Below are 22,751 nucleotides of genomic sequence, written 5' to 3'. Positions count from 1 at the left end.
CTCACCTATCATTCTATATACAACCTCTCTCTCTCTCTCTCTTATATATATCGGAGTTCTGATGAAGATTCTACACTTGAAACATTTCTAGTTTTTATTTTAGGTTTCCAGCATTTGCCGGCTTTTATATCCTCTGTTTCTCTCAGATAAAGTCAGGTAACAAGAACTGGAGGCCACTCAGAAAGCAGCACAGGAATTTTCAGTTTTTATTTTTGGGAGCCCGGGAGAAGCGGGAATGGAAAAGCAAAATGTTGCAGATGCTGGAATCTGAAATAAAAACAGACAATGCTGGAAATCTCAGTAGAACTCTGACAAAGGGTCACAGACCCAAAATGTTAACTCTGTTTCTCTCCACAGATGCTGCCTGACCTGCAGAGATTTTCAGCATTTTCTGTTTTTAGAAGCAGGAATGGTCTTAGCCTCTCCACTCCCCTTCTCCACCTGGATCACCTCCACCAATTTCCTGTCCTCCCATTTTGGGCCTGCAGCTCGCTGGCACCATTGAAACAAAATCCGAGCCCAAATTTGGTTTGTGTCTCACGCTGGCACAAACGGGCAGGCAGAGCAGTAGCTCCGTCGAATTTGCAACCATTTCGGACAGAAGTCAAATTTCTTAAGTGATGGTGTGCATGTGGAAGTAAGCAGTCTTGGTAATGGCTAGAATGTACGGCGTTGAAGCTCAGCTCTGGGATGAATAGGATGCCAAGATTCTGCAATGTCTGGTTCAACCTTAGCAAGTGGCCAGGGAGCGGAATGGAATCAGTGACAATAGAACGGAGTTTATGCTGGGGCTGATAATAATGGTCTTCTAACAGTCTTGCCCACCTATTTAGTCACCTGTGTTTTTATTGTAAAAATTAACTACGCATTTAACTTTTTTTTGAACTAATTTGATTTATGGGATGCTGCTCCTTTCTAAACTGTCATGTATCCTACATGGCTACTGTTGGTGCTATCACAGGGTGTGCCACCAGAGGGCACAGCAGTGGGAAACTTGTAGGTTACCTGTACAGGTGTGCCTGGCCCAGTATAAAAGGCAGGCCACCAGCTGTGATCCACACTCTGGAGTTAGCAAATAAAGGACTAAGGTCACTACAGTGCAAGAACAACACATTGCCTCGTGGAGTCATTATTAGAGCATCCAAGGACACAACAATTGGCAACAAGATTACGAACTTTCATGCAAAAATGGCTACCCTTGGTACGTTGCAGCAGTTCGCCAATGGTGATGATTGGAATGCCTTTGTGGAGAGGCTCGAACATTTCTTCATAGCAAACGATTTGGCAGGAGACGACCCGGCCGCACTGGCTGATAAGCGCAGAGCTATCCTGCTAACCAGTTGTGGGCCCACCGTCTATGGCCTCATCAGGGACTTGTTGGCACCAGCGAAGACAATGACCAAGATGTACAAGGAGCTCGTAACCCTGATCCATGAGCAACTCAAGCACAAGGAGAGCATCCTCACAGCCAGATACCGGTTCTACACCCACCGACGGCCTGAAGGCCAGGAAGTTGTGAAATACACCGCAGACTTCAGGAGGCTGGCGACACCGTGCAAGTTCGGCAACCACCTCAACGAAGCGCTGCGGGACATTTTTGTCATTGGAATTAGCCTTGAGGGCCTTCTTCATAAGCGACTGTCGGCGGATACCACAGTCATACTGCAGAAGGCCATCTCTGTGAGCCAGGCATTCACGACCTCGACCTGTGGCTCTAGGCAGATGACTCACCCTTAGGACTCAAACCCGGCAGGTACTGTGCACAAAGTGGCGCCGTTTAGAGACTGGACTGTAGAGAGCGCACCCTCTCACGGAAGAGAGAACAGGCCCCACCGAGTCCCTCAACTCGGAGACCGCCGAGGGGGGCTAACCGAGTAGCTCCATGCTGGCGTTGTGAAGGGAGTCACAGGGCTCACCAGTGCCGCTTTAAAGACCATGTATGCAAAGGCTGCAGCACAAAGGGCAACCTCCAGCAAATGTGTAAGAGAAATATGACTCATTGTGTGTCGATGAACCTGTCCGACGCTAGGAACTACGGCAACAGCCCCAAGAGCAGGCAACTTGAGCCAACCGGGTTCCCACTGCCAGCACTGGGCACCGCGCCGCCACCAGACTGCAGGGACACCATCCAGCAGTTCTGGAACTAGTTTGTCCTTACACACCGGTCACCGCCTCGATAATGTATCTCACCAGTCTAACGTACTTGTCTCACAATGGAACCACAAATGTAATGCAACCTTGTTTTCTAAACTTGAATGTATATGAATGCAATGAGCCTCCGGCATAATCTATATGTGGGGTGGGGGGGAAGAATGGAGTGGTCAGGGACGCACACAAACAGCAACCACCAGCACTCTACTGCATCAACCACTCACCCAAGATTGAAACGACCTGCCAAGGGTCAATCAGATAGAGCCCAGATTGTGCACTGGGCTTAGCTCTATCAATGCAAAGGCGATTTGCACTAAAGGCTTAGGGGAGAGTGATGTCATGTGTACTACATGGCTACTGTTGGTACTATCACAAGGTGTGCCACCAGAGGGCACAGTAGTGGGAGACTTGTAGGTTACCTGTACAGGTGTACCTGGCCTAGTATAAAAGGCAGTCCACCAGATGTGAGCCTCACTCTGGAGTTAGCAAATAAAGGATTCAGGTCACTACAGTTCAAGTACAACATATTGCCTCGTGGAGTCATTATTGGAGCATCTAAGGACACAACGTAAACCTGCAGCTGTTCTGGACTCATGAAACTAATTTGAAATGAACAAAAACACTGCACAATTCAAAATGGCTATTACAGCATGCTTTAATTGGCTGGATGTCAGGAGGTAAATGTAATGATTATTGTACACCCACTTCTATTGTTAACGGCCATTTGGACAGGTAGATTTATAAATGCCCATTTGTTGATGATTACAGTTAACACTGGTGTTGAATCATGCTTTGGAAACAAATACTCGACCCCAATTAATTTACACTGTTGCCACAGATACTGTTAAACTTCCCTAAATGAGAAGTTTCATTATGAAGTGGGGAACTCCAGTCTGCAACAATTCATTTATCTTTCGATGCTGTTCAGGATTTAACAAATGCCCAGATGGTAAAGGCAGAGGTAACGGAGTAACACAGATCTGTGGTCTCGAGTTTGATCCCAGCTAGGTACAGTATTAGACAGTCCCTCATGTCGAGAATGACCCGCTTCCACACCAAAAAAGGATGAGTTCACAGGTGTTTCAAATGAGGAATCTGACATTCCAGGTCCTGAACTACATTTTGAAGGGTGGAAGGGCCCAGGAGCGGCGAGATCGGAGTTGAGGAGCGGTGGGGTCGTGGCCCAGCAGTAGCAGTGTCGGAGTCAAGGAGCCCAGCAGCGAGACAGAGGCCCAGGAGTGGCACAACATATAAGAACAGTGGGGTCCCAGTTAGGATGTCAACAGGGGCACTACAATTGGCCTCAATGCCATTTTTTAGCATGGAAGTGATGTCAGCGGTTCAAGAAGAAGGGTCCCCACCACCTTCTTGGGCAACTAAGGATGGGCAATAAATGCCGGCCTTGCCAACGACATCCACATCCCGAGAATGAATTAAACAAAATTTAGAGTTGCAGTAATAACGGATGAAAAGAACGTTCTGACTTTTTATTTGTCTTGCTCATGTGTTTACTCATGTCTGCGTTTTCATAGGGGAACTTATGACCCTTAGCTATAAACCCCAATGGAAATTAAAATTGTGCGGAGTGTAAAATGGACTTCTGATGCATGACTGTCTTCTGTGTGCTACCGTACAAGATGAATTTCATCAAAAGACCCCCAACCCCAGACAGCTCCCACCCCCAGACAGTCCGCACTGCTAGACGCCCCCACCCCCAGACAGCCCACCAACCCCAGGCAACCCCCAGCCCCAGGCAGCCACGGTACCCTCAGACAGTACCAGCACCCAGCCATGCCCCTTTCTGGCCTTGGGAGGGGTGGGTGGTGACTCTGTCTTTTACAAGGCTGGTGAAACTTCGACATTAGGCTGGGACCCTGATTCGGGCCTACTTTCCAGCCCTTCCATTCCAGTGTGCTGCCACTGGAGTTACAGAAGGAGTGTGCTGGAAAGGCCAAGGATTTTCAGTCCCGATGTTACCTACATGCTGGAAAGGAGCCGCATAGTTTAAGCCACCTATACAGCTACACCATTTCCAACAAAAGTATCAGAAATTGTTGAGAGTTTTATTTAATTTTAGAGATTAAATGAATTGAAATATGTGCGTATAAAACTTTAAACACTAAACATATTGTGAACACGTACTGTAACACTGCTGCACAGAAAAGAAGTCCTTCTGTACCACACAATTACAAGAATTATTTTTTCTCCCCAGATTTCTTTCTTGCTTTCCCTTCCTCAAGACATTAACTCCTTGCTGAGCTGCTGGCCCGCAGGCACCGATTGGCCATGCACCAGAGTGCAAAGTGACCATTCTCCATCACTGACAATTGACAGAGAATGCTGGCGGCTGCTCGACCATTGGATAAATTAATTGAGCACTTCACTCTATGGTTTGACCTAGAATACTGAGTTTTCTTCTAATGAATCAACTTACCACCCTGCACATACTGAATGTAAAGACTGGGGGTGCCCAAATTGCCCACCGCCTGAAATGAGTCTCACCTACCGCTCATAAAGTGTTCTGGCTGCCCCAATGCATGGGGCAGCCAAACCGGAGAAATTCAGCACTTTGTGCTTTTTTTTGGAGCGGGGCGGAAGTGGTCTCATCATCGGGGCGGAAGTGGGGGCGGGGCGGTGTGGCTGTCACTAGCGGGGTGGAAGTGGGGACGGGGCGGTGTGGCTGTCACTAGCGGGGTGGAAGTGGGGACGGGGCGGTGTGGCCGTCACTAGCGGGGTGGAAGTGGGGGCGGGGCGGTGTGGCTGTCACTAGTGGGACGGAAGTGGGGGCGGGGCGGTGTGGCCGTCACTAGCGGGGTGGAAGTGGGGGCGGGGCGGTGTGGCCGTCACTAGCGGGGTGGAAGTGGGGGCGGGGCGGTGTGGCCGTCACTAGCGGGGTGGAAGTGGGGACGGGGCGGTGTGGCCGTCACTAGCGGGGTGGAAGTGGGGGCGGGGCGGTGTGGCCGTCACTAGTGGGACGGAAGTGGGGGCGGGGCGGTGTGGCCGTCACTAGTGGGACGGAAGTGGGGGCGGGGCGGTGTGGCTGTCACTAGTGGGACGGAAGTGGGGGCGGGGCGGTGTGGCTGTCACTAGCGGGACGGAAGTGGGGGCGGGGCGGTGTGGCTGTCACTAGCGGGGTGGAAGTGGGGGCGGGGCGGTGTGGCTGTCACTAGTGGGACGGAAGTGGGGGCGGGACGGTGTGGCCGTCACTAGCGGGGTGGAAGTGGGGCCGGGGCGGTGTGGCCGTCACTAGCGGGGTGGAAGTGGGGGCGGGGCGGTGTGGCCGTCACTAGCGGGGTGGAAGTGGGGGCGGGGCGGTGTGGCCGTCACTAGCGGGGTGGAAGTGGGGGCGGGGCGGTGTGGCCGTCACTAGCGGGGTGGAAGTGGGGGCGGGGCGGTGTGGCTGTCACTAGCGGGGTGGAAGTGGGGGCGGGGCGGTGTGGCCGTCACTAGCGGGGTGGAAGTGGGGGCGGGGCGGTGTGGCTGTCACTAGCGGGGTGGAAGTGGGGGCGGGGCGGAGTGGCCGTCACTAGCGGGGTGGAAGTGGGGGCGGGGCGGTGTGGCCGTCACTAGTGGGACGGAAGTGGGGGCGGGGCGGTGTGGCCGTCACTAGTGGGACGGAAGTGGGGGCGGGGCGGTGTGGCCGTCACTAGTGGGACGGAAGTGGGGGCGGGGCGGTGTGGCTGTCACTAGCGGGGTGGAAGTGGGGGCGGGGCGGTGTGGCCGTCACTAGTGGGACGGAAGTCGGGGCGGGGCGGTGTGGCCGTCACTAGCGGAGTGGAAGTGGGGGCGGGGCGGTGTGGCCGTCACTAGCGGAGTGGAAGTGGGGGCAGGGCGGTGTGGCTGTCACTAGCGGGGTGGAAGTGGGGGCGGGGCGGTGTGGCTGTCACTAGCGGGGTGGAAGTGGGGGCGGGACGGTGTGGCCGTCACTAGCGGGGAGGAAGTGGGGGCGGGGCGGTGTGGCTGTCACTAGCGGGGTGGAAGTGGGGGCGGGGCGGTGTGGCCGTCACTAGCGGGGAGGAAGTGGGGGCGGGGCGGTGTGGCCGTCACTAGCGGGGTGGAAGTGGGGGCGGGGCGGTGTGGCCGTCACTAGCGGGGTGGAAGTGGGGGCGGGGCGGTGTGGCCGTCACTAGCGGGGAGGAAGTGGGGGCGGGGCGGTGTGGCCGTCACTAGCGGGGTGGAAGTGGGGGCGGGGCGGTGTGGCTGTCACTAGCGGGGTGGAAGTGGGGGCGGGGCGGTGTGGCCGTCACTAGCGGGGTGGAAGTGGGGGCGGGGCGGTGTGGCCGTCACTAGCGGGGTGGAAGTGGGGGCGGGGCGGTGTGGCCGTCACTAGCGGGGTGGAAGTGGGGGCGGGGCGGTGTGGCTGTCACTAGTGGGACGGAAGTGGGGGCGGGGCGGTGTGGCCGTCACTAGCGGGGTGGAAGTGGGGGCGGGGCGGTGTGGCCGTCACTAGCGGGACGGAAGTCGGGGCGGGGCGGTGTAGCTAACGCTCGAAGTCATCAGCGCTGCGCTGATGATTGTCATCGCGCTGACGCGTCTTACCGTCCCTCCCCATCAGTTAAAGGGGAGGGCCGCTGTGAACTCTGCAGTCACTTTAGTGGCAAACACTGGGTCACCAGGTAGGGTTTCGGCCGGGCCAGCAGCCTGGCACCCAAGAGGGGGTGCCAGGCTGCCTGTTGGCGACTTGACCGAACCCGCAGCCACAATTGTCGGCCCGACCTGGCAGTGGGCTGACAAAAAAAAATAACTTGGCGTCGCCGGCAGCGCTACCTCCCCTTTAAGGGCGGCCATGCCACCAAACCACAGCAAACCATACCGAGAGTGTACCGACAGCAAAAGCTGTCTGGGGCACCGACCAGCGGCGATGCCGCTCCCGCGGTAAGGGGTCTGCACGTGCACACCACGGCGGGAAAACAGGCGGAGCGGTCCCCTACACTGCTCGAAAACTGAGGAAGGGCAATTTTTTTAAATGGTGGCCCTTCCGCAGAGACTCGGTGGCCATTCCACACCAACCCATGGCCGCTGCTTTCAGGCAGCCATAGGCCTTATAGAAAGGGGCAATTTCAGCTGCTGGGACTCACCACAGTAACTAACACACACTGGAGCATTACTAGAATGTCCAACAATAGTGCTATATCAACGATGTGAAATATCCTCCCTCTCCACCTGCTCGGCATTTGTCCCCAATATTAGTTGTTAATGCCCACATTCTGGCATCTCCTAATTGTGGGAATAGTTTTTACTGGAGAGGGGAGCAAGAACTATCTCAGGATTTTGTGCAAATGAAAAGGCTTTTATTAAAATGATAGAGCAAACACTTTTAGCCGAGCTCTTTCACTGGTGATACCTTGAACAATGAAGAGAAGGAAATAATAGGAAACAGAAATGAACATAGCAAACTCACCATCAGGGGAAATAATGAAAAGGAAAATATATGTATATAACAGAAATGGAAAAAAAAGTGACTAAGACTGGAAAAGCAAATAGAAAAAACGAAAAATCAGGAGGGATGTAATAAAAATTAATATTGTAAAAATTAGCCAATCAAAAAAGGGAAATTTTAAAATAAACTTCCTGCTTTATAATGGGATGTCTATTCGAATCTCTCCAGTCTGTACTCATTTAGTTTGATTTTTTTTATGTGCTTTCTCATATATTTAATGTTGTACTTCTCCAATTTGTAACAAATAGCAGTTTACCAGACTGTCACATTGGACAGGTCATAGAAAAACCAACATACTGGATTTTATCATTCAGCTTATATCGGAGTTAGCGACCTTTTCAGTGATCAGGAAGGTAATAACTAGTTGCAGTGAAGATAAAAGTGAGTAATCACTGAACAGCTTGCATCACATGAGCTGTTCCACAATCCATGTCAAAGTACACTGACATAAACATATGGTGGGCGAAGATTTCCTCTGCGTGCAAAGTGCAGTGAAATCGTAAACATATTTATAAGAACTGGTTTACGAGTTCACTACAACAACAACTTGCATTCATATAGCACCTTTGATGTTGTAAAATGTTCCAAAGCGCTTCATTGGAGCAATTATCAAACATAATTTGAAACTGAGCCATACAAGGAGATATAAGGATAGGTGAGCAAAAACTTGGTCAAAGAGGTAGATTTGAAGGAGCGCCTTAAAGGAGGAGAGATGTAGGGAGGGAACTGCAGGGCTTAGGACCTAGGCAGCTGAAGGCATGACCACCAATGGTGGAGCAGTGAAAATCGGGGATGTGCAAGGTGCCAGAATTGGAGGAGCTCAGAGATCTCGGATGATTGTAGAACTGGAGGAGGTTACAGAGATAGGAAGGGGCGAGGCCATGGAGGAGGGTTTTGAAAGCCAGGATGAGAATTTTAAAATTGAGATATTGCCATACTGGGAGCCAATGTAGGTCAGTGAGCACAGGGGTGATGCGTGAACAGCACAGCATGATCAGTGCCTACTCACTCTGACCAACTCTTCCACTTGCGTAAAATAATTCTTCCAACGTTAGTTACTGTAGGGTATCATATCCCTTATCTCGGGACCCTCATTTCAACAAGAGCAGGCATTGATGACGAGATCCAACACCACCTCCAATGCACCAGTGCAGCCTTCGGCCGCCTGAGGAAGAAAATGTTTGAAGACCAGGCCCTCAAATCTACCACCAAGCTCATGGTCTACAGGGCTGTAGTAATAGCCACCATCCTGCATGGCTCAGAGACGTGGACCATGTACAGTAGACATCTCAAGTCACTGGAGAAATACCACCAATGATGTCTCCGCAAAATCCTACAAATCCCTGGAAGGACAGACGCACCAACATTAGCGTCCTCGTCCAGGCCAACATCCCCAGCATTGAAGCACTGACCAAACTTGATCATCTCTGCTGGGCAGGCCACATAGTCCGCATGCCAGACACGAGACTCCCAAAGCAAGCGCTCTACTCGGAACCCGTCCATGGCAAACGAGCCAAACGTGGGCAGTGGAAATGTTACAAGGACACCCTCAAAGCCTCCCTGATAAAGTGCGACATCCCCACCGACACCTGGGAGTCCCTGGCCAAAGACCGCCCTAAGTGGAGGAAGTGCATCCGGGAGGACGCTGAGCTCCTTGAGTCTCATCGCCGAGAGCATTCAGAAATCAAGCTCAGGCAACAGAAGGAGCCCACCATTTCCTTCAACCACTGTCTGTCCCACCTGTGACAGAGACTATGGTTCTCGTATTGGACTGCACAGCCATCTAATAACTCATGCTAAGAGTGGAAGCAAGTCTTCCTCGATTTTGAGGGACTGCCTATGATGATGATGATCATCATCATCTATTTTTTTCTTCCACTTTCCAGAAAATATATCTTTGCAATTATATATTCTTACATTAAAGGGCATCATCTTTGTTATATATGTGGACTTGTATTTACTTTGTACAGCCACCAGAGGGGTCATTCCCCGTAGTCCCAAGGGATCCCATAATCCTTTGGGAGCACAGGTATTTAAGAAGACTTCACAGGATGGAGAGGTACTCTGGAGACCGGCAATAAAAGACTACGGTCACACTTTACTTTGAACTCACAATGTTCAGTCTGACTCTTTCTCCATATACTACAACTGGCAACAAGATACAGATAGTGAACCCAAAGATGCAGAGAACAGTGGGCATCCTGGAGAAATTTTCGGAGGGAGATGATTGGGAAACTTTTGTGGAGCGACTCGACCAATACTTCGTGGCCAACGAGCTAGATGGTGAAGGGAGCACTGCCAAACGAAAGGCGATCCTCCTCACTGTCTGTGGGGCACCAATGTATGGCCTCATGAAGAATCTGCTCACTCCAGCGAAACCTATGGAGAAATCGTACGACGATTTGTGCACACTGGTCCGAGAGCATTTGAACCCGAAGGAAAGCGTTCTGATGGCAAGGTACTGGTTCTATACCTACAAAAGATCTGAAGGCTAGGAAGTGGCGAGTTATGTCACCGAGCTAAGACACCTTGCAGGACATTACGAATTTGAAGGACATTTGGAGCACATGCTCAGACACTTTTTTGTACTTGGCATTGGCCACGAAACTATACTTCGCAAACTTTTGACTGTAGAAATCCCAACCTTGAGTAAGGCCATAGCGATAGCCCAGGTGTTCATTGCCACTTGTGACAATACTAAGCAAATCTCTCAGCACACAAGTGCTGCCACAAGTGCTGGGAACAAAGTGATGTGGTTTTGAATTGTAACATACAGGGCAGGTCACGCATACCTGCAGCTACACGTCCGCAGATGTCTGAGTCCACCATCAAGGCCATTAACACCTTGTTGGCGCTGCGGGGGTGATCATCGTTTGCATTCATGCCGATTTAAAGGATATGTTTGCAAGGGCTGTGGAACAATGGGACACCTCCAACGAGTGTGCAGGCAAGCTGCTAAGCCTGTTAAACCTGCAAACCACCATGTTGCAGAGGAGGATCACGATGAAACAGAGCCTCAGATAGAGGAGACAGAAGTACATGGGGTACACACATTCATCACGAATTGTCCCCCAATAATGCTGAATGTTGAACTAAATGGACTCCCGGTGTCAATGGAGCTGGACACGGGCGTGAGCCAGTCCATCATGGGCAAAAAGACTTTCGAAAGGTTGTGGTGCAACAAGGCCTCAAGGCCAGTCTTAACTTCAGTTCGCACGAAACTACGAACTTACACTAAAGAACTGATTCCTGTAATCGGCAGTGCTACCGTAAAGGTCTCCTACAATGGAGCAGTGCACAAGCTACCACTCTGGGTGGGACTGGGCAATGGTCCCATGCTGCTCGGCACTTCGTGCGCCCAGGTCTTAAACAAATTTCCTTCGCTGTTCGAACCAGACAGCGGGAAATTCCAAGGAGCAAAAGTGCAGATCCACCTAATTCTGGGGGCGCGACCCATCCATCACAAGGCGAGAGCAGTACCGTACCTGATGAGAGAAAGGGTAGAGATCGAGCTAGACCAGCTACAAAGAGAGGGCATCGTCTCACCGATCGAGTTCAGCGAGTGGGCCAGTCCTATTGTCCCAGTCCTCAAGGGAGACGGCACCGTCAGAATCTATGGCGATTACAAAGTAAGCATCAATCATTTCTCCCTGCAGGACCAATACCCACTTTCAAAAGCCGACGACCTCTTTGCAACACTGGCGGGAGGAAAGACATTCACGAAGCTGGATCTGACTTCAGCCTACATGAAGCAGGAACTGGAGGAATCATCGAAGGCCCTCACCTGCATCAACACGCACAAAGGTCTTTTTGTTTATAACAGATGTCGGTTTGGAATCCGATCAGCGGCGGCAATATTCCAGAGAAACATGGAAAGTTTACTGAAGTCGGTTCCGCACACCATGGTCTTCCAGGACGACATCTTGGTCACAGGTCAGAACACAGTCGAGCACCTGCAGAACCTGGAGGAGGTTCTTAGTCGACTTAACCACGTGGGGCTCAGGTTAAAGTGCTCGAAGTGCATTTTCCTGGTGCCTGAAGTGGAATTCCTGAGAAGGAGGATTGCAGCGGACGGCATCAGGCCCACCAACGCGAAGGTGGAGGCAATCGAGAACGCACCGAGGCCACAGAACATGATGGAGCTGCGGTCGTTTCTGGGACTCTTGAACTACTTTGGTAACTTCTTACCGGGTCTCAGCACACTGCTAGAATCACGACATGTCTTACTACAAAAAGGGGACGAATGGGTTTGGGACAAAAGCCAAGAAAATGCCTTTGTAAAAGCGAGAAAATTGTTATGCTCAAACAAGTTGCTTATGTTGTATGATCCATGTAAGCGTTTGGTACTAGCATGTGATGCGTCGTCATATGGCGTCGGGTGTGTATTGCAACAAGCTAATGATTTCGGGAAACTGCAACCGGTTGCTTATGCATCCAGGAGTCTGTCTAGGCCGAGAGAGCATGATTGAAAAAGAAGCGTTAGCGTGTGTCTATGGAGTAAAGAAAATGCATCAATACCTGTTTGGGCTAAAATTCGAATTGGAAACTGACCATAAGCTACTTATATCCCTGTTTTCAGAGAGTAAAGGAATAAATACCAATGCATCGGCCCGCATCCAGAGATGGGCGCTCACATTGTCCGCATACAACTACGCTATCCACCACAGGCCAGGCACAGCAAACTGCACCGATGCTCTCAGTAGGCTGCCATTGCCCATCACAGGGATGGAAATGGCGCAGCCCGCAGATCTAGCCATGGTTATGGAAGCATTTGAAAGTGAGCAACCACCTGTCACTGCCTAGCAGATCAAAACCTGGACAAGCCAGGACTCCTTATTATCTCTAGTCAAAAGCTGTGTGCTTCACGAGAGCTGGTCCACTGTCCCAGTGGAAATACAGGAAGAGATAAAGTCGTTCCAGTGGCGCAAAGATGAAATGTCTATACAGGCAGGCTGCCTTCTGTGGGGCAATCGAGTAGTGGTCCCCAAGAAGGGCAGAGACACCTTCATCAATGACCTCCACAGCACCCACCCAGGCATCGTAATGGTGAAAGCGATAGCCAGATCCCACGTGTGGTGGCCCGATATCGATGCGGACTTAGAGTCTTGCGTTCACAGATGTAATACATGCTCGCAGTTAAGCAATGTACCCAGGGAGGCGCCACTAAGTTTATGGTCTTTTTTATGGTCTTGGCCCTCCAAACCGTGGTCTAGGGTACACATCGACTATGCAGGCCCGTTCTTGGGTAAAATGTTCCTTGTGGTTGTAGACGCGTACTCCAAGTGGATTGAATGTGAGATAATTTCGGCAAGCACGTCCGCTACCACTACTGAAAGTCTGCGGGCCATGTTTGCCACTCACGGCTTACCCAATGTTCTGGTGAGCGACAACGGGCCATGCTTTACCAGTGCTGAGAATTCATGACCCGTAATGGTATCAACCATGTCACATCTGCCCTGTTTAAACCAGCGTCCAATGGTCAGGCAGCGAGAGCAGTGCAAACCATCAAGCAAGGCTTGAAGAGGGTAACTGAAGGCTCACTGCAGACTCGCCTATTCCAAGTCCTGCTTAGCTACCGCACGAGACTCCACTCACTCACTGGGATCCCACCTGCTGAACTGCTCATGAAAAGAGCACTTAAGACAAGGCTCTCGTTAGTTCACCCTGATCTACATGAACAGGTAGAGAGTAGGCGACTTCAACAAAGTGTATACCATGATAGCGCAAATGTGTCACACAAGAGTGAAGTCAATGATCCTGTATTTGTATTAAATTATGGACAAGGTCCCAAGTGGCTTCCCGGCACTGTGGTGGCCAAAGAGGGGAGCAGGGTGTTTCAAGTCAAACTTTCAAATGGACTCATTCACCGGAAACACTTGGACCAAATCAAACTCAGATTCACGGACTACCCTGAGGAACGCACCTTGGACCTTACCTTTTTTGACCCCCCAACATACACACCAGTGGCAACCGGCACCACGGTTGACCACGAAGCAGAACCCATCATCCACAGCAGCCCAGCAGGACCCAACACACCAGGCAGCCCAGCAAGGCCAGCTGCACAGCAGCCCAGCGAGGGCCCAACAAATGATTCAACAACACCAGCTTTCACACCGAGACGATCAACCAGGGCAAGAAGGGCCCCAGATCGACTCACATTGTAAATAATTACCCTATTGACTTTGGCGGGGATGTTGTTATATATGTGGACTTGTATTTACTCTGTACAGCCACTAGAGGGCTCATTCCCCGGAGTCCCTTGGACCTTACGGTGGTCAGGGATGAATACAACTGGAATATAATCGAGGCTTTCACTAGAAATCACCATGCGCAGCGACCCATTTTCACTCCGGAGCAAAAATCGGTAGCATACCGGCAGGCTGCCGCAGGCAATGCTCGCATCAGCCTCACGGGTGATGAACCTGGCTTCAGTCCGCTCGCGGGGCAAAAATTGCCACATGGCATATCTCTCACATTCTTATTACCATCAAGTCGGGGAACCAACCCTGGTTCAATGAGTGTAGAACAGCTTCCCATGGAGTAGCACCAGGCATACCTAAAAATGATGTGCCAAGCTGGTGAAGCTACAACACAGGACTACATACATGCCAAGCAATGAAAACAGCATTCTATAGACAGAGCTAAGCAATTCTACAACCAACAGATCAAAGCATTGCAGTCCTGCCATATCCAGTCATGAATATAAGAACATAAGAAATAGGAGCAGGAGTATGCCCTACAGCCCCTCAAGCCTGCTCCGCCATTCAATGAGATCATGGCTGATCATCGACCCCAACTCCACTTTCCCACCCGATCGCCATGTTCGATGATTCCCCTTGACTCCAAATATCTATTTACCTCGGCCTTGAATATATTCAGAGACTCAGCATCCATAGTCCTCTGGGGCAGAGAATTCCAAAGATTCACAACCTTCTGTGTGAAGAAATTCCTCCTCATCCCTGTCTTAAATGGCCTTTCCCTTATCCTGAGACTGCGCCCGTTAGTTCTAGACACTTCAGCCAGGGGAAACAACCTCTCAGCATCTACCCTGTCAATCCCTTTCAGAATCTTGTATGCTTCAAAGAGATTACCTCTCATTCTTCGAAACTCCAGAGAGTATCGGCCCATTCTCCACAATCTCTCATCATAAGACAGCCCTCTCATCCCAGAAATCTATCTAGTAAACCTGCATTGTAACACCTCCAAGGCAAGTATATCCTTCCTTAGGTAAGGCCAAAAATGTGCACAGTATTCCAGGTGTGGTCTCACCAAGGCCCTGTACAATTTTAGATGTTACCACATAGGTCAGGGCTGCCACGCTGCTCCCAGGCCACCAGTTGGGGCCTTAAAAGGAGCAGCAAGTGGCGACCTGGGAGCAATGTGGCGGCCCCAACCTGCGAGGGAACATCTGCAGCAGGTCGGGGCCTTAAAAGGAGCATACCACTTCAGGGAGCAGCGCAAGCTGGTGCGAAGAGGGCTGTGAAGAGGGCAACTCGATTGGACGTCACCATAATCTAGATCGGTGATTGGAGTGTGAGCAGGTACAGCAGGAGCGGCGAGAGATTACAGAGTGATGCGATCTGAGCCCAGGAGAGGCGTGAGTTCGTGGCCCAGAAGTGGCATGGGCCCAGGGGCAACATGGGCCAGCCCACACTGCGATATGTGTGCACATTAGGTCCGTGCAGCACAGCTGGTCTCCAGTCGTCTCGGTTAACCCCCTTGCCACAGGGCCAACACCAAGCTCTGTCAAGCCCGTGTGGTGGCTGATGTACAACGGGCATCTTCCACCCTTCAATATGTAAATCAGGACCTGGAATATTAGGTCCTTCATTGAAACACCTGTGAACTCATTGAACTCATCCCTTTTTGGCGTGGATGCAAGTCATCCTCGATTCGCGAGACCACCCAAGAAGAAAAAATACAATTGTAGCAAGACTTCCTTACTCTTGTACTCCAATCCTCTCGCAATAAAGGACAACATGCCATTTGCCTTCTTTATTACTTGCTGTACCTACATGCTAACTTTCTGTGTTACTTGCACAAGGACACCCAAATCTCTCTGAACACCAACATTTAAAAGTTTCTCACCATTTCAAAAATATTCAGTTTTTCTATTCTTCCTATCAAAGTGAATAACCTCACATTCCCTACATTATACTCCATCTGTCACCTTACTGCCCACTCATTTAGTCTATCTATAACCCTTTGCAGATGCTTTGTGTTCTCCTCACAGCTTACTGTCCCACCTAGCTTTGTATCATCAGCAAACTTGGATACGTTACACTCGGTCACTTCATCTAGATCATTAACATAGATTATAAATAGCTGAGGCCTCAGCACTGATCCTTGCGGCACCCCACTTATTATAGCCTGCCAACCTGAAAAAGACCCTATCTTATCTCTACTTATCCCTACTCTCTGTTTTTTGGTGGTTGGTTGTCAATTAAACCGCTAACAAGAGGAGGAGGCTCCATGAACATCCCCATTCTCAATGATGGCAGAGCCCAGCAGGTGATTGCAAAAGACAAAGCTGAAACATTCGCAACCATCTTCAGCTAAAAGTGCCGAGTGGATGATCCATTTTGGCCTCCTGTTGATGTCCCCACCATCACAGAAGCCAATCTTCAGCTAATTCAATTCACTCCATGAGATATCAAGAAATGGTTGAGCACACTGGATACAGCAAAGGCTATGGGCCCCGATAACTTCCCGGCTGTCGTGCTGAAGACTGTTCCAGTACAGCTATAACACTGGCATCGACCTGACAACGTGGAAAATTGCCCAGGTATGTCCTGTCCATAAAAAGCAGGAGAAATCCAATCCGTCCAATTACCGTCCCATTTGCATACTATATACCATCAGCAAAGTGATAGAAGGTGTCGGTGACAGATCTATTAAGCAACACTTACTCACCAATAACCTGCTCGTTGATGCTCAGTTTTGGTACCCCAGGATCATTCAGCTCCAGACCTCATTACAGTTTGGTCCAAACATGGACAAAAGAGCTGAATTCCAGAGGTGAGATGAGAATGACTGCCCTTGACATCAAGGCAGCATTTGACCGAGTGTCATCAAGGAGTAAAATTGAAGTCAATGGGAATCAGGGGGCAAATTCTCCACTGACCTAGCACAAAGAAAGATGGTTGTGGTTGTTGGAGGCCAATCACCTCAGCCTCAGGACATCACTGCAGGAGTTCCTCAGGGCAGTATCCAAGGCCCAATCATGTTCAGCTGCTTCATCAATGACCTTCCCTCCAATATCAGGTCAGAAGCTTTGAGAATTGCATAGTGTTCAGTTCCATTTGCACTCCTCAGATAATGAAGCAGTCCATGCTCACATGCAGCAGGACCTGGATGACATGCAGGCTTGGACTTATAAGTGGCAAGTAACATTTGCGCCACGCAAGTGCCAGGCAATGCCCAAATGCAAAAAGAGAGAGCCTAAGCACCACCCCTTGAAATTCAACGGGATTCCCATTGCTGAATCCCCAACTATCAACATCCTTGGGGGTCACCATTGACCAGAAACTTAACTGGACCAGCCACATAAATATTGTGGCTAAAAGATAAGGTCAGAGGCTGCGTAATCTGCAGCTATTGTCTCATCTCCTGACTCCCCAAAGCCTTTCCACCATCTACAAGACACAAGTCAAGAGTGTGAGGCATAGAATACAAGAGCAAGGAAGTTATGCTTAAATTGTATAATACTCTGGTTAGGCCACAGCTGGAGTACTGCGTGCTGTTCTGGTCACCATATTATAGGAAGGACATGATTGCACTAGAGAGGGTGCAGAGGAGATTTACGAGGATGCTGCCTGGAATGGAGAATCTTAGCTATGAGGACAGATTGGATAGGCTGGGTTTGTTCTCAATGGAACAGAGGAGGTTGAGAGGAGACCTCATTGAGGTGTATAACATTTTGAGGGGCCTGGATATATTGGATAGCAAGGGCCTGTTTCCATTGGTGGAGGGGTCTATTACGAGGGAGCATAGTTTTAAGGTGGTTGGTGGAAGGTTCAGAGGGGATTTGAGGGGGACTTCTTCATGCAGAGAGTTGTGGGGGGTCTGGAACTCACTGCCTGGAAGGGTGGTGGATGCAGAAACCCTCACCACATTTAAAAGGTGCTTGGATGGGCATTTAAAGTGCCGTAACCTGCAGGATTACAGATCTAGAGCTGGTAATTGGGATTAGACTGCATAATCTCTTGTTGGCCGGCGCAAATATGATGGTAAGTACTGCAGGGAATCGAATACGGCCAGGGTGATCTCCTGGACTAGTTTCGATCGCCTGGATGGGTCGGAGAGGAATTTTCCCAGATTTTTTTCGCCAATTGGCCTGGGTTTTTATCTGATTTTCGCCTCTCCCAGGAGATCACATGACTCCGGTTGGGATGGAATGTAGAATGTTTCAGTGTAAGGGGTGTTGCAGTTGTGTGGGGTGGACTGGTTGGGCTGGGTGCTCTTTACCTTTCCGCCATTGTTCATTGTTCATAGGTTTATATGTAACCTTCAGGGCTGTTGACCGAGGGCCGTGCGGCTCTTTGTGGATGGGCCGAAATGGCTTGCTTCTGCGCTGTAAATTTCTATGTTTCTATGTTTCTATGAGTGCAGTTCCAACAACACTCAAGAAGCTCGACACCATCCAGGACAAAGCAGCCCACTTGATTGACACCCCTTCCACCACCTTAAACATTCATTCCCTCCATCACCGGCGGACTGTGGCTGCAGTGTGTACCATCCACAAGATGCACTGCAGCACCTCCCAAATCCGTAACCTTTATCGCCTAAAAGGACAAGGCCAGCAGGCGCATGGGAACACCATCATCTGCAAAGTCACACACCACCCTTACTTGGAGATATATCGCTGTTCCTTCATCGTCGCTGGGTCAAAGTTCTGGAACTCCTTCCCCTAATAGCACTACGGGAGCACCTTCAAGACACAGACTACAGCGATTCATGAAGGCAGCTCATGACCACCTTCGCAAGGGAAATTAGGGTTGGGTAACAAATGCTGGTCTTGCCAGCAACGCCCACATCCCATGAATGAATTAAAAAAAACATATTTATTCATGTGACAGCAGAGACCAGGAAAATAACAGGTCATGTGTTTCTGCTGCAAGTTTTGCACATTTGTGCCAGATATTCAGGCACTTGGAAACTACACAGTTTGAGCATGAGTGAGGATAAATGTGGGCTTAGCACCTCCATTCTGCTGAAATTCAGTGGCCTGGAATTTCCACTAGGTTGTGCTGGCTTTTCCAGCGCAATTCACTCAAAACCAGCACAAAAGATCGAGGAATTTCAAATTATATCCAGCGCAAGTCGAGTTTCGACAATCTTTTGCGCTAGTTTAAAAAACTGGCCCTGCCCACAAATCTTGCCACGCACTCAGATTGAATTAATCACCATGGCGAGTTTCCACTAATTGCACCCATTTGCAGTTTTCAGTTATTTACAATCAGGTTACTCACATGTGTTGAACTAGACACCCTGATTAAAAATGTTTATTTTCTAGGCTCATGCATGAAGAGGTGCAGGATGCATTCTGGGGCTTGTGACACGAATGGAACCACACCCCCAGCATGCTCTGTGTCTTCAAGAGATGGGGGGGGGGGGGAAACACAATTACATCAAAGTTAAATTGTAGGACATTTTCTGGGCACCACACTCGTGTACCTTACCCAAATGGCAGTTTTCACATGTGAGGCTAGACATAGAAACATAGAAACATAGAAAATAGGTGCAGGAGTAAGCCATTCGGCCCTTCGACCCTGCACCACCATTCAATAAGATCATGGCTGATCATTCACCTCAGTACCCCTTTCCTGCTTTCTCTCCATACCCCTTGATCCCTTTAGCCACAAGGGCCATATCTAACTCCCCCTTGAATATATCTAACGAACTGGCATCAACAACTCTCTGTGGTAGAGAATTCCACAGGTTAACAACTCTCAGTGAATGTCAGCGGCCATGGGGGGCATCACAACCAACCTTGTCCTCACCCACAATCAAATATGGGCACTGTTACAGCAGCAGCTCATTTGAAAAGAATCGGGATGTGAACTCTGCTTGATTAATCTGCTCCTCCCTAAGTCTAGTGACAAATAATCATATTTGATACAATCGAGTAAACCAATCCGTCACAATTTCCTGAAGAACTTAGACCTGAAACATCGACTGACAGAGGGAATACTGTCACAACTTCAAATCAATAGAAACATTAAAATCTATAATTATCTGGAGTGATTATTTGACAGTAATCTCACTGAGGATTTCAGGTGATTGTGAGAGCAAAGCTCAAATGGTTCATTATTATCTGAATCCTGGCTAAAATAGTTGGCTTATAGTCACCATCATGTTTTCATTTGTTTTTTTTTATAATGGATTGTGGATTTAGTGGGCCTAGTTTTATTGGTTTTCACCTATTTCGCAGGTGGCATGTGTCGTGGGAACCAGGGCTCTTCAGGTATTTGATGTGCAATAATGCCCACAGTGAAAGATTAGCAATGAGTATGTGTTCACTGCAAGTGACTCTCTGGTCTCCCTTCCTGACACCAACCCTAGCTTCTGCTTACAATAACCATCACTATATTACCTCCTATTTACCATACTTGTCACCATACATTTTAAGAACTGTTTAACAAGCAACTATATAACAAGTTCTCCCAATGCCCGAGTGACCCAGTGTAGTACAAAACCATACAGGTATAGACCTGAAAATTCCAAGTTCAATCCATCTCTCTGCCAAAATTAGCTGAGTGCAGCTAGGGAAGCAGTTGGGCTGCTACATTTGTCCTTCGTGCCCCTGAGTTGGGAGGGGAAAAACAGGGAGGAATTCTGTTTTTTACTGCAGTAAATCCTGCTGAAAAATGCACGGACAAAGTGTGGACAATGGAGTGAGAATGGATCGGTCTTGACCATAATGCATCACGGTCAAATAGCCTGCCGGCACACCGTTGAGGCTCAGACATTGAAAATTGCTGCTTAGGTGAGGTACTACGGTACTGCTGGGGGTGCTGGAACTTTACTCCACTATAAATCTGCACCTTTAAGAAGAGCAGGGGAGCAAAAAATTGAGAAAATTGAAAAAAAAGAATTGTATAAGTTGGTAGTAATCTCAGCTCCACATTCCTTGAACACTACATAATTGCATTACTACTGCTTAGAAATGTCACACTTACCAAAGCTATCAACAAAGATTAAACTGCTAATGGCCGAAGAACAATGCTTAAAAGTAAAAGAGAGAATCTATCAAACCTGTCTGCGAGGCATTCAACAGGAATATTTAGTAATGTGGAGACTTACATTAGGAAGGTCAACCAATCATTGTACTTACAACATTAAAGAATATGATCAATTTAAGTATACACACTTAAACATATTTTTAGGTGATCTACTTTTTTCTATTTGTAATATTACTGCTTCAATTTTTACAGAAACTAATTTTAAAAGTTGAAGGTTTTAGAACAAATATATAATGGAAGTACATACTGGCAGTAAAGTAAAATCTGTACCTTAAGCAAGGTGTATTCTCCTCTCACAACCCAGCACGGCAATGGAATGCCCTTCAGACTCATGGCTGATTGCTTTTAGTTAATGTTTCACCAGACACAAAACAACTCTCCTGTCCCACCCTCAGAGCAAACAGCTCCACCGAGTGCAAGGTGCACAAAGAGAGACACTCAGAGAGGAAAGAGAAAAAACCCAGCATGGTGCATGCTGACAGAGCATTGCAAATCACAGCACCATTTAAGAAAAATTGTGAAATATTTATGGAAAATTAAAACCAGAAATCAGACTAAAAATGTCAGTGTAAACAAACTAATGAACATTCAAATGGGCCAGATTTTTTATCATCGATCCTGGTCTACCAGATGAGGTACCTTGCAAACTTAGAAAAACAAATTTGAAGAACCATAACTAATATATACAGTTAGTCAAGCATATGGTGCCATGATCTAGCTCACACAGGTACATTTCAGTGCTTACAGAGTAATGTATACCAAGTCTCACTTAAACTGGATTCTAATATTTTCTTTTTTTTTACAAGATATTACCAATTCACTGCATAAGTACTGAAAAATGTGTTTATGAAAATTAGTCACTTTTCAGCAAGTGAGATATTAAAAGCAACAAAACTTTCCTCATATTAAATGTTATGTTAAAAAAATAATTGTCTGCACATTAACCAGCGTAAATTAATCCTATGAGTATTTAACAGATATACCTATGACATTGATGAAGATTTTGTCAGGGAGGGAACAAAATTATAATAGGTGCAGGCTAGGTGGTGCAGTGAAAATGGAGGGGCAAATACAGTGATGTTACTTGCAAGTTAGTGAGATATTTTGTTTTTCATTTCCCCAACACTAAAGTTTGTTGACAAATTGAATGTTTTAAACCCTGTACCACATAAAAACAGGGCTAAAGTCTATTACAGAAAATATTTTTTGTAAGCACTTAAAAGTGACATTTCACTAGAGGATGGAAATTTGTTCCAGTCACAGTGGGATCTTGTTTCTCGGCATTAAAACAGAATTTCAACACAACATGCACAATGGTACTAAGCTTCTACACTCATATTAGATCGTAATATTCATTTTATGGAGTCTCACTTAACAAATAGCAACAAAAGTCAAAGTAACTTTTTTCAAGTCAAATGTGCGGCACAACATAACAAAAGGGTCATATTAGTTCTGTGAATCTGAGCACTTGAATTAATGACGTTTAGTGGTGATGACAATGAAAGTATCATTTGAAAACACAATAAATGGAAAGTTCATACCTGTGTAGGCTGGATTGTTTTACGCTGTGAAATCTGTGCAAGCTGTTTCATTCTATTCAAGTCTATACACTGGAACCTTTATCAGTCAGCACTGGCAACTAAGGTGCAATGGTGCTAGTCTGTTTACCTAATGTAAAAAAGGGAGGCGCTGTCTTATTAGTCTTTACCCGTCAATCACTGATTATTGCCATGTAAAGAGACTTTATTGCTGAGATATGAAAAAGGGACCATATTTAGAAGTTTATCACGCAACAAAAGGAAAACAAAACCAGAAATCCCCAAACAGTTTGTAAAGTTTGAATTATATTCTATCTGCTGTCATGTTTTAACTGAGAAAAACATGTGCTCGGTATTCAAATTCAGGAGGCTGGTCAA

At 48.3% G+C, this 22,751-nt stretch overlaps 1 protein-coding gene across 10 annotated transcripts in view; it reads right to left on the bottom strand.

Annotated features, from left to right (window-relative positions):
* rbm47 (RNA binding motif protein 47) overlaps nucleotides 1-22,751 on the bottom strand; it is a 286,762-nt gene that overhangs the window by 96,348 nt on the left and 167,663 nt on the right. Inside the window, exon 1 of one of the 10 annotated variants that reach the window (XM_070870339.1) lies at nucleotides 22,377-22,473. The exons of the other annotated variants lie outside the window; for them this stretch is intronic. The gene's annotated coding sequence lies outside the window, so the exon portion shown is untranslated. Of the gene's footprint in view, nucleotides 1-22,376; nucleotides 22,474-22,751 lie in introns of those variants that run through there. 10 annotated transcript variants of the gene reach the window in all.

This window comes from Pristiophorus japonicus, chromosome 2, assembly GCF_044704955.1.
Source record: "Pristiophorus japonicus isolate sPriJap1 chromosome 2, sPriJap1.hap1, whole genome shotgun sequence".
In the NCBI taxonomy this organism is placed as follows: Eukaryota; Metazoa; Chordata; class Chondrichthyes; family Pristiophoridae; genus Pristiophorus; species Pristiophorus japonicus.
The sequence above is the reverse complement of the archived record's forward strand: the minus strand, read 5'-3'. Positions and strand labels throughout refer to the sequence as shown.